Source organism: Camellia sinensis, chromosome 9, assembly GCF_055761805.1.
Source record: "Camellia sinensis isolate YWXY chromosome 9, ASM5576180v1, whole genome shotgun sequence".
Taxonomy (NCBI): Eukaryota; Viridiplantae; Streptophyta; class Magnoliopsida; order Ericales; family Theaceae; genus Camellia; species Camellia sinensis.
This window is the reverse complement of record NC_138969.1, coordinates 82,294,524-82,304,248: the sequence shown is the minus strand read 5'-3', so window position 1 is coordinate 82,304,248 and position 9,725 is coordinate 82,294,524. Positions and strand designations below refer to the sequence as shown.

Below are 9,725 nucleotides of genomic sequence, written 5' to 3'. Positions count from 1 at the left end.
TGTATTGAGAAAAGATGTGGAAAGAAAGGAAGTACTATGTGGAAATAGAATATTCCCTTATTTTCTCACTACCTACCATCTTTCAATTTTTTTTTATTATAATTTTGTCTCTCAATCAAATTACAATTTTGGACAACCCTAATTTCTCATTACACACATACACCCTACCACCATTCATCTCTCAATCGCAGCCATTGTTGCACCTCAAACTCAGGTGTCGTTCCCATTGCCTCTTCGCATTCTTTCCGATGCCACCCATGTCGCTTCTTCGCATCCTCTCCGACACCACCTTCTTACACATTCCCACTCCCTCATTCTTCTCCGTTCTTGAAACTCTAGATCGATATCTCTCTCGTGCATGCCCACGCAACTATGGATCTCGATTTCTCTCTCTTGTTGCAAGTTGGGGGTAGCAATCGGTGGGGTTATGGAGGTGGTGCGTTGCAGGATTAAGACCTGTAATTCTGAGTGATAATGAAGATCATGGTGGTTAGGGTTGGTGAGGGTAGCCGGAGGTAGAGAACAATTAAGGAGTTTAGGGTGGAGAAAAAAAAAATGAAGCAGAGGAGAGGGCTAGCGATGGAAGGAGATGAGAGGTGGCGACTGGAGGAAAAGAGAGGCATGAGAGGGGGCAGTGACATGAGTGGTGGTTAGGGTTAGGGTTTGGCAGAGAAGGTAATACAAGCTTCAAAACTGTGTATGAAAAACAGAGAAAGAGAAGGCATAACTATAGCCTTGATAAAAATCTATAATTATATAGAGAAAATATTCTACTAGTTGTCTTGTGAATCTTCTAGAATATAATCCCTTGAATCTTGCTTTTTAGTCCCTGTTTCTTCTTACCAATTGGAGTGACTGGTATTTTTCCTGCAATACTCCCCCTCAAACTTGGATAGGAAGGAGGCCAGAGACCCAATTTGACACATAACTTCTGAAATGGCTGATGTGAGAGGGCCTTAGTAAAGATGTCAACAACTTGATTCTCTAAAGAAACAAACTGAGTGATGAGATCAGCAGCTACAGCCTTTTCACATACGAATGAGAATCAATTTCGATGTGTTTTGTACGTGCATGGAACACTGGGTTTATAGTCATATGTAAAGCAGATATGATGTCACAAAAAAGTATAGGTGGTGGTATATGCAAAAGATCGATATCATGAAGTAGATAAGATAACTAACCAAATGATCTCTACAGTTGTAGAGGCAAGAGCATGATATTCCGATTCAATACGTGACCTTGCTACTGTGGGTTGCTTCTTTGAACTCCAAGAGATGCAATTTCCACTGAAAAATGTGCAAAAACCAGTTGTTGATCGCCTTGTTAGAGGAAAACTAGCCCAATCCGCATTAGAGTAACCATATAAGACCATAGTGATGTTAGAGAGAAGGTGAATCCCATGAGTAATGCTACCTTGAACATACCATAAAATGCGTTTAACCAATTGAAAATGAAAATTGGTGGGATTATGCATGAATTGGCATACATAATTGACACTTAAGGGATGCCGGGTTATATAAAGGTAAAATATTGAAGACCACCAACGATACTCTAAAAAAATTGTGGGATTTCAAAAAGTGAATCACTAGTGAAAGTAGACCAAAATTTGCTAATCATTGGAGTCGTTACCGGGCGAAAATCTTTCATTTGGGCTTGCTCGAAAAGCTCATAAGCATATTTAGCTTGATGTAAAAAGATGTAACAACCCTCACCACTGTTTACCGATAAACTACTGATTACTGCTAAACTGAGACTGATTATGAAAAGTAATTGAACTGATTGAAATACTGAACTGACTGACTGAAATCTAAAACTGATTGATTGACTGTATCTGTTTAAATGCATTATCTATCTGTTGACTGTTTGATTATCTGTTCATGTTTTATGTTTAAATTGCGAATTGAAGGCCTTATCGGCGGCCAAACCGGAGATCGATTAGTGTTTCATGATCATCATAATTTATGTGATTTTATGGTGTAATTATCTGAAAACTGATTTGGTATGATTAAATTAGATTAAAATGAGCTAAATTACATAAGTTACTGTATTTACCAACTTGCCCTATTAGTGGACCACTATCTAGCATCTATTGAAGCCTTATTACATTACAACAAAACATTTCATCGGCCTATTTTCTTGAGAGCAACCGACTAGAGAGAGAGAGAGTCTTGAGAGAAGATTGTTCATCTAGAGAATTGGCTTGAAAGACTTGAAGAAATTGTAGGAGATTTGCCTAATTGAACTTCTACACTTGTAATTGAAGACCTAGGTAAGGAATTCAACCTCTTAATTGTGTCTTTAAGTTGATTCTTGCATGATTAATGGGTCTTTAGTGATCTAAGGTTTGAATTGGTTCAATAGTGTTGAATTAGAGCTCAATTGTTGCATGCATGCCTATATTATTTAATTTTGAGTTGATTTCATGGAAAATTGTCACATGCATGCTCGTATTTATGTTAAGTCCATGAATTCATCTTGTCTTTGAAGATATTAGCTCAATAGAGCATGCATTTGAGGCTTGTACGTTGTTTAACTTCATGCATGTTGCATGTTCATCTTGTTCATGAAAATTGGTTTGAAACTGGGTTTAATTCCCTCACATTTGGGCCTTGATTTTACAAATTGAGCTTTGAATCATGCTAAACTATGAGTTTTGAAGTGTTTTCCAGGAAATGGGCCCGAAGGAATCGAATTTGATACATTTGAAGTTGAATTTGAGCTTGAGGTTCAAATCTGGGAATTTCAGATTTTGGACTCACGCTCGAGCGAGGTGACTGGCGCTCGAGCGTGAAATTCATGCTCCCAGTATTTTTGCAATGTTTTGATGTCCGCTCGAGCAGGGTAATTGACGCTCGAGCGGGAACTTGTGTCTTACGCTTGAGCGGATGTCGAGTGCCCAATCGAGCGTGATTTTCACCTATCCAGCACTTTTAACTGTTTTGCAGTACACTCGAGCGTCTAAGTCTGTGCTCGAGTGGAAACCTTTGTCTGTATTTCCGCTTGAGCGGAGTAATCGACGCTCGAGCTGGAACCCTGTTTTCTGAAAATTCTGAAAATGCTTTTAAAGTGCATCTTTGCATCCTTATTTCATCCTAGGCATTCTTAGGCCTAGTTTAAGGCATCTTAATGAGGATATAAATATAGAATCACACCGAGTCAAGATAGGGATTAAATTATTATATTTCCCAACTGTGTAGCTTAGTGTGTGTTCAATTTGTAAACTGTGTAGGGTTGGCGACTGGGGACGCGCTGTAGCCTAACTGTAGCCCAGAACTCTGTAAGTAACAACTGTGTAAAGATATGTTCAAAAATGATTATCTTCTGAACAATTGTAGTGTATTGTTTCTGAATTGATATTGTTAATAGAATGAATGTATGTCCTCTATTCTGAACTGTATTGTGGCATCCTTAGCAACTACCGTTACTGACTGTTACTGTTGCTGTTACAAAGATCTCTGTCGGTTCCCTTGTTGGAACCACTACGGTTTACTGATTGATGACCATCATTGACTGTTCGGTCTTTCAAGACCTACTGTTTACTGTACTGTTATGCTAATGGATGTACCACATATGACTGCACTGACTGAACGACTGAAATATTGATTTAATGAACTATTTTCATTACTGTAAGGACATTCATTCTAAACCTCTTTACGCATTATGTTATTCACTGGGCTTTAGCTCACTGCTCATATATATATATATATATATATATATGTAGGTATACAGGCACCAGACCGCGGCTAGAAACGTCGGGATAAGCTCCAGTTTTGTCAAGCCAACCACTGTGCTTCACTGCGAGGTTCCGAGCCTGTCAAGCAATGGCTTAGGGGTGTTTTAATTTCCCTCATCTGTCTCTGTAACTGTTTTGTTAACTGTATAGACTGTTAATGTACTGTTTATCAGGGATTAGGTCCCTGATCTGAATGATTATAAATGTCGTACATACTGTTCTGCACTATGTATATATATATATATATGAAAAGTTTTTTTGGCATTCAGACTATCACAGCTCATTGGATATTGTTCATTTATTGTATTGGCTTCCGTCAGGCCCCTGTACTCTGTTTTACCGTATTACTGTTAAGCAGGCCTTTGGTAATCTCGGATTACTGACCGGTTACGGTGCTAAACTCATAGGGACGGGTTTGGGTCGTGACAAAAGAGCCCACTAGAGAATTGTGTCACTTCTACTCCAATGAAGTAGTAAAGATACCTAAGCTCCTTCATTGCAAATTCTTAACTAAGTCGGTGAACAACTGATTGAGAAGGGTGAGATTACTGCTTGTCAAAATTATGTCATCAACATATAACAACAATAATATTGTGCCAAGGAAATGATGACAGATAAAGAGCAGGGAATTAAAAATACTGCAAAAGAAACCAATGGAAAGAAGAAAGGCACTGAAACGATCAAGCCAGGCACAAGGGGATTGGCGCAAATCGTATAGGGCACATTTTAATTTACACACATGGTGTAACTTTTGTGGGTCTTGAAAGCCAAGTGGTTGTTCCATGTAAACTGGTTCATTAAGATATCCGTGCAAAAAGACGTTTTTCACATTTAGTTGCCTTATATCCCAATGGTGGACAAGAACCACACTCAAAATTGTTTGAATAGTTGCTGGCTTAATAATAGGTGAGAAGGTCTCCATGAAGTCTGTTCCCAGAATTTGATTAAATCCTTTGGCCACCAAACGTGCTTTCAGTCTTTCTAGAGATCCATCTACATGTAATTTTGTCTTGTTGACCTACTTACACCTTATTATATTCATGGTAAATGATCGGGGAATTAACTCCCATGTGTCATTGGCATGTAGTGCAGAGATTTCTTCTATCATTGCAGCAAACCAACCTAACCAACCAGGGTGCTTCATTGCCGAGTTTACTGATTTTGGGTCGGTAGGAATTCTTTCAGTAACAACTGTGTAATCCAAAGAAAAATACTTGGGATTGGGTTTATGAATTCCAGCTTTGTTTCTAGTAATCATTATATGAACTAAGGGGATGATGTTGATCTATCATCAATGAACAAAAGGGTCACTAGTTTGTTCATTAAATTGTTCTTGAGTATGTTGAGGAGGCATGTTGGGCGAATCTTCCAACATGCTTGAATTGGGATAAATGATGCACTCGTGTGTGGTAGAAGCATTAATCATAAAGGTGGATCAGTTTGCTTAGTACAATTTTGTACTAGAGTAACGTTGTCACGACCCAAACCTGCCCTTATAGGTTTAGCATCGTAACCAGCCAGTAATTCTGGGATTACCGAAGGCCTCTGAGATAGATTACCATAATATTAGGGGCTAGCAGAAGAAAATAACAAATATACAACGTCCATTGAGCTGTGCAGATTTATATGAGACATAAAATTTTAAACTTTATATACATACATTTACATATCATCATATATATAGGCTAGACAAAAAGAGACTTATCCCTAAATACAAGATAAACAAGAACACTCGTTCAACCAAAACAAGTAAACAAAACTTGAACTTTATGCACATAGCCATAACCACTTGACATATCCAGAACCTTCATGGGAGGCACATAGGTTGGCTGACAAAACAGAGTCCAGGTAGAAGCTCTAGACCTGGTCACACGCTTGATCACCTACATACAAAATATAAACAATGAGCTGGAGCCCAGTGAATAATAACAAAGTAAAGATTTTAATGAATGATGTCCATAACAAATTCAGAAATTAGATTTCAAATCCCTTATCAAATTAGAAACATAGTCATATTCGTATTCGTATAAAAAACAGAGTCATATTCATATTCATATTCAAATCATGTGTGGTACCTCCATTCGTGTTAACAAATCATATTAGTCATTCATGACAAGTTCCATAATGGAACCTCTGGTACCGGATTTCATATAACTTACGTAGGCCACAGTATTGTTTCCCCCGGGCGAGGGCCTTATTCCACGATATTGTTTCTCTCGGGTGAGGGCCTTATGCCATGGTATTGTTTCCCCCGGGCGAAGTTCTCATGACCACAAGCCACAGTATTATTTTCCCTAGGCGAGGGCCTTTGCTAAGGGTACCACAAATACATTTCAAAAATTTGGACTATCATTCATTCATATAGAAAATAACATTTCAGGGAACAAATCATGTTAAGTCATTCAGAAAATACTTAAAGTTGAATATAGCTTTACAGAGTTATTACTCAGAGACAACTCCAGGAGTAGAACAGACGATAACGCGTGACCTACACAAACACATAACATATACACATTGAAACACAAATCATTTCCTTTATCAAACTTGACTTCTTTTGTCTTCTATCTAAATAATCTAAAGGTCTATTACGCATATTCTTTCTTTATTCAAATGAATTGGGTTCTCATTTTACATATTCTTTCATTACTAAATCATTCTTTTCTGAATAAACCAATTTCTTACTTGGCTTCTTAATCAATTACTACTAAGTCAATGACTTATTTTTTAATGAACAAATTAATGTTTATTATTAGCTTATTAATCTTTATTGAGCCATAAATCAAGTCTAGAATGCTTGGGGAGAGATGAGAATGCAAATATGAACAAAGTGTGATTTTTCAAAACATGCTTAAAATAGTTGTTCACTCAAGCGAACCTTTAGTCGCCCGAGCGATTTGTAAAAGACTACAAAAGTACTGGAAGTCGTCAATGTGCACTCGAGCAGTAGTTATCCTGCTCGAGTGGTTTGTTAAATTCCAGAATTCTAAATTTCTCAAAAATAGCTTCCCAATGCATTTTCAATCTTTAAACCCATACTAATCTTGATCAAAACTTTGAAGATACTTTAGAAAACATAAACATTTATTTATTTATAAATTATTTGCTCAAAATCTTGAAACACAATATTTAAATCAAAATTCATGAACTCATGATTCTAAAATTCCTTTTCAAAATCAAATGCACAATAAAATTGCATATAATTTATGGAGCTTAATTTAATTACAACTTTCAAAATCAAATCCAAAATAATTAATTTCTAATTAAACTTCATAAACTTGATCTTAGCTCCAATTCTTCATTTTCTTCTCAATTTTTCTAGCAAACATTGCATATATGTAATTCAAACAAAACTAACTAATTTAATATGTTCCATAGCATGCTTAAATTAAATAAAACTCTTAAATTACATTACATGCATGGGTTAGAGATTAAAATCAAACCAATTTTTAGGTTTCAAAATAAAATCAAAACCTCATTTACTCCATGATTAAACCATTTTCATGAACTCAATGTTTTCAAAACTTTTTCTTCAAAATCAAATGCATAATAAACTTGCATGGCTTAAATCCTTTCAAAACTCATAGTGCATGCAAATGTACATCTCATACATATCAAGGTTTCCAAACCCAAGCTCAATTTGAAGAATTCTTACAATCATTGCCATAACCATAAACATGCATCTAACCCATTTCATGTTTAGAACCCAATTTCTTTCTAATTCCATGAATAAAATCTCAAATCCTTCTCAATCTCAAGTTTTATAAGAAAATACTACAAAATCAAACCAAAAATAATTAATTTTCCAAATTAATTTCCATAACTATATTTCTTACTTTAAACCTTATTTTTTACAAAATCCATGAAATTAAGTCCATAACTTTCTTAATTCATGATGCATGGAGGTTTATCTTCGAAATTTAGACTTAGAATTCTTACCTAAGACTCCAAATTCAGAAATTAGAAGTGATTTCCCCTTAGTTTTCTTGTTCTTCTTCCATACTTGTGTTCTTTAGTTGCATTTTTCCAGCACCTCTCTCTCTCTCTCTCTCTCTCTCTCCTTTTTCTTCTTTCTTCCCGCAAAGGAATTGAAGGCCATCCCTCAACATAATACATATATACACACCTTTATCTCTTGACCCACATAGGCACGCGTGCACACACACAGATTTCTCTGCACACACACATACTTCTCAGCACACACACCCATATATGTCCTCAAACTCTAAATCATTCTACAATTTAATTTATGGTTAAGATTAATTTAATTAAATAACACTTATTCTTAGTAAATCTTGATTAACACATAATTAAATTAATCATAACATTATAAATCCCACGTAATTTAATTCGTCTAATTTGACTTTTTTTAGAGCCTAATTAATTATATTAAAATTTATCATTCTGAATCTAATTTTTAATCAAATTCCCAAAAGGCTCCAAATATTAAATTAAACTTATTTTCATCCTCAATTTTGGTTTCTTAAATTATAAAGGTCTTCAATTTCATATTAAACTTCAAAATCTTTGCCAATAAATTACATACTCAATTGAATACCCCATAAATAGATTTAATTCATAATAACCTCAATTCCCAATTCTCATAACTTAATTATCTTCAATTTGGACCCAATTAATCAAATCTCAATTTTACAAATCAGAATCGAATATTTAATTAAACTCTCATACGGTCCGATACTCGGAATTAAAATAATTCAATTCACTAATTATACTCTCTTGAGCCATGTAGGCTTTCAATTTCTAATTCCAAAATAAATTCTCATTAGAATCATATACGAATCAAACTGAATAATTCTTATAAATTCCAAATTAAATTAGAATAATGGACAATTAAAATTCAAATCTCCTTAATTAATTAAGTACTAATTACTATATGCGGTGGGGTCGTCACAAACATCTTCTTGGTGAGAAGTAGAAAATGGTATTTGTGCATGATGATATGTCACTGGTGATGATGCGGACGTTGTTAGATTATGCTCCAATTGATCATTTGAAGTGACTCCATTATGATCCATTAATGTATCTCTTCCAATTGCAAAAGCATTTGAGTCCCTAAGATCATTCTGAAGAAGGCAAGACAATGTAGATGAAGATAGAGATTCCTCCCCCTCTGGTGGTGCATCTATAATGGGTTGAGCTGGTGGTAATGGTTCCAATGGTCCTGCAAACCACTCATCAAATGAAGTAATTTCCTCATTAAAATTAGCAAGAGAAAATAGACTATCAGAATCACGGAATCGAAATTTGATTTCATCAAAAATCACATGTCTAGAAATGTACACACGACCTATAAGCGAGTGATAAACATAATAACCTTTGTGATTATGACTATAACCATGGAAGACACAAGGTAACGATTGTGGATCAAACTTATTTTTGGCATAGTCACGAAGGTATGGAAATCATCTACATCCAAAGGTATGGAGGCAACTATAATCTGGTTGTTTTACCAACAATAATTCAAATGGACATTTTCAACCAAGTATACAAGAGGGCAATTGATTTATGAGCCAAACCACTGTTCCAAAAGCGCTTTGGTACACCGCCATGAAACAATATTGTTAAACCTAGTTCAGTTACATCCCTGTGCTTTCTTTTAACTAAACCATTCTGCTCGGGCATCTTAGGACAAGATAATGGATGAATAACACCCTTACTAAGTACAAATGATTCAAACCTGTTATCCCCAAATTCACCCATACTATCAGATTGGGAAACTTTCACCGTTTCCCAAAACTGTGTTTCAATGTAACTATAAAAATAAACCGTAAATTACACTTACCTCCCTTGAGATTTCTGACAAATACAAAAATCTCTCTTGTGATTTTAATAATTATAGAAACCTTTCCTACTTTAACTGACAATATTAAGATTTCCCCATTTTTTTTAATGTCATTCACCCAACTAACCGAAACTGCTGATGTCATCAAAAATAAATACTGAAATGCCCATAATACCCTCAAGTGTCTTGAAA

The 9,725-nt window shown here is 35.4% G+C and overlaps 1 long non-coding RNA gene across 1 annotated transcript; it reads right to left on the bottom strand.

Annotated features, from left to right (window-relative positions):
• Positions 1-5,320: 5,320 nt before the first annotated feature.
• On the bottom strand, positions 5,321-7,805 carry LOC114278601 (uncharacterized). Its single transcript, XR_014341148.1, has 2 exons — positions 7,670-7,805; positions 5,321-5,616 (listed from the first exon to the last, which is right to left on the bottom strand). It is a non-coding gene; the product is annotated as an uncharacterized LOC114278601 (long non-coding RNA).
• Between the last annotated feature and the right edge of the window lie 1,920 nt (positions 7,806-9,725).